Below are 6,000 nucleotides of genomic sequence, written 5' to 3' on the forward strand. Positions count from 1 at the left end.
TTTGTAAGGATCAACAAAGAAACGATCAACAAGAAAATATTGTCAGGCACTTAGCACAGGGTCTATCACATAGCAGGCTTTTAATAAGTGATTGTTCAACCAGAATTCCATTTTTTCCTTGTCTTGTCCCCTTCTCATCCCCCATTTACTTGTAAGGACAGTTATGCCCAAGAAAGTTTCCTTCAGTTACATAAAAATTTTGTTTGTGAAATGACATCATTGCCCCATTCATAATTCTTGTCTTCTTAGGGTACTTCTAGTTGGTAGGCTAAACTTTCTGAGCTCTTGCTTTTGAAAAGTGGAAGAATCTCAATTTTGAATAGTGTCATGTTTTCACCATTTTATTTTGTTTTGTTTGTAGGGTGTGTCTTTTTATTTGTTTTTTTAATAAAGCTATATAAAGCTTGTAGATTAAACAAAATACATTTCTAATTTTTTTTTAATAAATGCTCATTCACCTTTTTACCCCCACTTCCCCCCAGACTGAATGTCTTACACTCTAAGTAGCCTCTGCCCTCATTAAACAATGAGCCTAGTTCACCTGCAGAAAGCACAACTGCCTAGTATATACAGAATGTGCAAACACAACTCTGCCCTCAGCAACAGGCAAGCATGGAAGCCTGACTGCTTCTCTTCAGTGACCCATTCAGCATCCACACAAAACCAGCACAGCTCTTAGCACACCCGTAAAAGACTTTCAATACCAAATAGGAGTGCTTATATTTAATCTTAAAAAGAATAGGAAGCCACTGGAGTTTACTGAATAGGGGGATAACATGCTCAGACCTAGGTTTTAGGAAAATCACCCTCTGGGGAGGGCGGATTGGGGAGAGATGAGGCAGGGAGACCAACTACTCGATTATTGCACTATTTGCTTCTTGGTGCTCTGGAAGGCAAGGCATACTGGTTGGGGGGGGGGGTTGTAATTAGTGATAACAAGAAGGAAGGTAAAAACAACAGTGGTGAAACAGCTCAGCTGCCTGGAAGAAGGAGCACTTGACTTAAGAGTCAGGCAGAGTTGAATCTGGATACCCTCTCAGAGACTTAACTGTGTAACCCCAGGCAAGTTACTTAACTTCTCTCAATGTCAGTTTCCTCATCTGCAGAAGAGAAAAATAATAGCCCTTGCCTCCAAAGGTTTTTGTGAGAACCAAATTGTCTCTTTATAGTTCATAGCCACAAACTAAAAGCAACCTGATACCTGAGGCCAAAATCCCCAAATACATCTAGTTCTGGTGACTAACTTCTTGTAATACATACATATATGCAGTACATACACACACATATATAAAGTGCTTTATAAATCTTCAAGTGATATATGTGTGTGTGTGTATATATATATATATATTTGTACATATGTATTCCTCTGTTCCCTAAACTGTATGCCCTAGAAGCAGACACTCTCTAGATGCCTATATAATCTCCTATAGCAAAGAAAGCAAAGAAACTGTGTATGTATGTGTGTATATAATGTTTGTACATACACATACATATATACATACATGTATGTGTGTGTACATATGTGATGTCCCCCAGCCTGGGAAGGAGTTAGTCACCAGAACTAGAGGTATTGGGGGTTTTGGTTCCCAGGCATCAAGACCAAAGGTTGCTGTTGTTGTGGCCATAAGTTATGAAGAGACAAACCACACATGTCTCTTCTCATCAGAAACAGTGGTGAGAGTGACTTTTTTCCTAGGAATATATCTATATTGGAGTAATCCACATGAGCAGAAAATTTCTGCAGCCAAAGTAACTTCATTCAGCTTTCACATAGGACCCATCGCCCATGACACAAGATCTTAAACGAATGTGCCTATCAGGATCTGCCTGTCAGAAGCTGCTATCTTCTGCCTCTTCTCTATCTTACACCCTCTTCGCCTCAGCCAGACGCCATGCTTACTCACATCTAAAGGGCTAAGATCAGCCAGCTAGAACTGATTCTTGCTTCAACAGCCACTGCATATAGGAAGCTGCCTCAAATAACAGGGTTCTGCTTACTGCTGGTGGCTTATTGTATAGTGACTCTTACAAGTTCCTTAATCTCCCTATGTCTCAGTTTCTTCATCTGAAAAATGAAGGATTTGGATCAGATAGCTTTCTTGCAGAAGTCAATCTGAGGTTTCTTCCAGCTCTCAGTCTATGATCCTATGAATCTAAGATCCTATGGTCTTATGATGTACTGGATTCCAAAAAGATTGCCTGCTCTTCTCTTCAGTGGCATCCAGATGTTTTAAATTTTGTCTGGTGGTACTGCCTCCTTGGGCTTGCTTCCTTGGCTCTGTATCCATGACTACCATTTAACCAGCAGCCTCTGTGCCCATCCCCAGGCCTGAACCCCTCGTATGCTTGTCCATTAACCTTTGCTTCCAGCAAAGGATGATACTAGAAAACTGCCTCTTTGGTCATCCTTGGCAATATCCTAAGTTATCAGTTAACACCCATTTACCTTCTAGCTCTGTGGAATCATGATACTTTGTTCTTCCTCCCACTTGGCCCCAGTCCTTCAGTCAATAAACATTTATTAAGCACCTTCTACAAGCCAGACACTGTGCTAAATTCTAGGGGGAGGGGGATGGTCCTAATAAGTCATGATAAATTGATTTCAGGAGTGGGGGAGGGGAAGATTTCTGTCTTAAATAGGGCAAGAATTCCTTGATTCATAATTGATTTTTTACGTGGAAAAAGAGTAGCACTCTACTGACCTTCAGAGCTGGCAGGGTTTTGAATGTAGAAGATATATTCCGATTCTCAAGAAGGCAAAACTGAGCAGGCAAATATTCTAGCAAAGAGGATCATGAGCATGACTTTGGCTAGGCAGAAATAGTAGGTGTGTCTTCAAGACATAGGTCTTGCCGGTTGGGGGGGAGGGTCTTTCACGTAGCTTGGTTCTCTTTCCTTCTGGTGGATTGGGCGAACAAAAACTTGGCTCTATTCTTCTCTCTTTTCTTTACCTCACAGATAAAGGAACAGAATCTTTTAGATTCTACCTGCTCAGTCTTCGTTCTCTTCTGGACCACAGAGTAATAGAGAGAACATCATGGATCCTCATCTGCTCAGTGAACAGGACAGAACATTGCTCTTCTAATGGGCAGAAAATTGGCCAGCAGTCATTTTCCCATTCTCTCTTCCTTTCTCTCTTTTGTGACATTTCTCTCTCCCAGTATTCCCTTTTCCTTTCCCTCTTTTGCTTTCTCTGCTTGGAGATAGAAGGCCTATGTGGCCTCATGTCAAGGAATGCCCAACTTGGCTGAGGATAAGTACCTGTTGCCATCCTCCTTTCAGAAATAATTGTGTGGGATGAATATTTACAAAAATGTAAATTGCTCAGATTAACAGAACACTTAAATAAACCTATCTCAGAAAAAGAAATCAAGCCATAAATGAGTTCCCTAAGAAAAAACCCTGGGACCAGATGGATTCACTAGTGAATTCTACCAAACACTTAAAAGAACAATCAAGTCCACTACTATATAAACTATTTAGGGAAATGGGCAAAAAAAATCAGTTTTAAAAAATTTATTTTATGACTCAAATATAGTGCTGACACCTAAACCAGTAAGGGCAAAAACAGAGAAAGAAAACTATAGGTCAATTTTCAAAATAAATAAAATGCTAGCAAGGAGATTATAGTAATATATCACAAAGATAATAACGCTATGAGAAGGCGGAATTTATACCAGGAATGATGGGCTGGTTCAATATAAGGAAAACTAACAGCATAAATGACCATATTAATAACAAAAATAACAAAAACCATATTATCATTTAAATAGATGCAGAAAAAAGCTTTTGAGAAAATACAACACTCATTCTTTTTTTTAAAAAAAAATAGTAGATAGCATAGGAATAAATGCAGCTTTTCTTAAATTGATAAATAGTATCTTCTAAAAACCATCAATGAGTATTTTCTGTGATGGGGATAAGCTAGAAGCCTGGCCAACAAGATCAGGGGTAAAGCAAGAATATTCATTATAAACAGTTTTTTTATTTATTCAATATTGTACTAGAAATGCTAGCTATCACAATAAGTGAAAAAAAATAAATTGAAGGAATTAGAATAGAAAATGAGGAATCAAAACAATCACTCTTTGCAGATGATATGATGCCATATTTAGAGAATCTTAGAGAATCAACTAAAAACCTAGTTGAAATAATTAACAACTTCAGCAAAGTTGCAACATATAAAATAAACTCATATAAGTCATCAGCATTTCTATATATTATCAACAAAGTCCAGCAGGAAGATATAGAGAGAGAAGTCCCATTTAAAATAATTACAGACAATATAAAACACATGTGAGTCTACTTGACAAGATAAAACCAGGAACTCTATAAACACAACTACAAAACACTTGTCCTACAAATGATGTCATACCTAAATAAAGAAATAGTAATTGCTCATGGATAAGCTGAGGTAACAACAAAAATGACAATTCTGCCTAAATTAATTTACTTGTTGCCATACCAAATGACCAAAAAATTATTTTAAATAGCTAGAAAAAGTAAAAACAAAATTCATCTGGAAGAATAAAAGGGCAAGAATATAAAATGAATCTATAAAAATAATTGAAGGCAGACTAGCATTATCAGATCTCAAATTGTATTACAAGATGGTTATCGTGAAAAAATCTGTTAATGGATAAGAAATAGAGTGAACATGATGGAATATGATCACGATGGAATACTATTGTGCTATATAACGAAAAGTACGATAGTTTCAGAAAAACCTAGGAAGTGTTATATGAACTGATGCAAAGTGAAGTGAAACATTATACATAGTAACAGCAACATTGTGCAATAATCAACCATGAATGACTTAACCATTCTTAGCAATACAATGATCTAAGACAATTCCAAAAGACTCATAGTGAAAAAATGCTATCTACTTCCAAAGAAAGAATTCATAGAGTCTGAATGCATATTGAAGCTTACAATTTAACTTTATTTTTCTTGGTATTTTGTTGGTCTATTTTCTTTTGCAACATAGCTAATATGGAATTATGCTTTGCATGATTTCACACGTATAATCCATTTCAAATTACTTGCCTTCTCAAGGGGGAAAGGTAGAGAATTTGCAAGATAAAATGTTAAAAAAGCAAATTTAAAAATATTTACATGTGATTGAGAAAAAATAAAAAAGAAATAAATGTGTGCCTAATATTTTTAGGATTATTGTTTATAACATATTGAGGAGTGATATATTTTTTATAGATTGGTATGTTTGTACCAATGTAGAAATTTCCCCTGTAGTGAACATTATTGGTGGTTCTCATCAAATACTGTTCTCTATGTCTTGAGCAAAATTGTATAGATTTAGTCAGTGCAATTCAGCCCACCAGGTGCTCTGGTGGCCACTGCTAGCACTGATTCCTAGGGGAAAAGAGTATTGATTCTTAGCAGATTTAAAATGTTGGGGCATCATTAACAGATAATTCATGGAAGGATGAAGGATATCTTCACCAGATAATTGATGGAGAAAACCAATCAGCCTCATTACCATTTAGGTCCTCTGGTCCCAGAACTTTTCCTTGAATATACAACCTGCTGTTGCCATGCCCTAATATGAAAATCTCTCTCCATCTAAACTAGTAAATGAAGAAACTGAGGTACATGAATGGGGATTTGGCTTACCTAGGGTGACATAAGCAAGCAGTAACAGATAAGAAATTAGGATTAAGTGTTCTTTCCCCAGTGCTGCCTTGTTTTCTATCATCCAAACTTAATAGAGCAGTGTACTGAAAGTCAGGAGACCTGCACTAATTCCTAGCTCTCTATCTTAGTAGCTGCATGACATTTACTTTTCTGAGTCTCATTTTCCCCACCCTTTAAAATGAAGGATTTAATTGAACTCTAAGGTATCTTTCAACTATAATATTCTAAGATTCCATAATACTAAGTTGTCCCACTTTGCAAAACTGGAAATAAAGACAACATTAATTCAAGCCCACAAAGTACTTTTAACTATGCTAGGCACTCTAGAAGAATACTAAAGAAACAAAA

The sequence above is a fragment of the Petaurus breviceps genome, unplaced genomic scaffold (genome assembly GCF_028583685.1).
Source record: "Petaurus breviceps papuanus isolate PSGF00001 unplaced genomic scaffold, PetGlider_PUasm1.0 118, whole genome shotgun sequence".
In the NCBI taxonomy this organism is placed as follows: domain Eukaryota; kingdom Metazoa; phylum Chordata; class Mammalia; order Diprotodontia; family Petauridae; genus Petaurus; species Petaurus breviceps.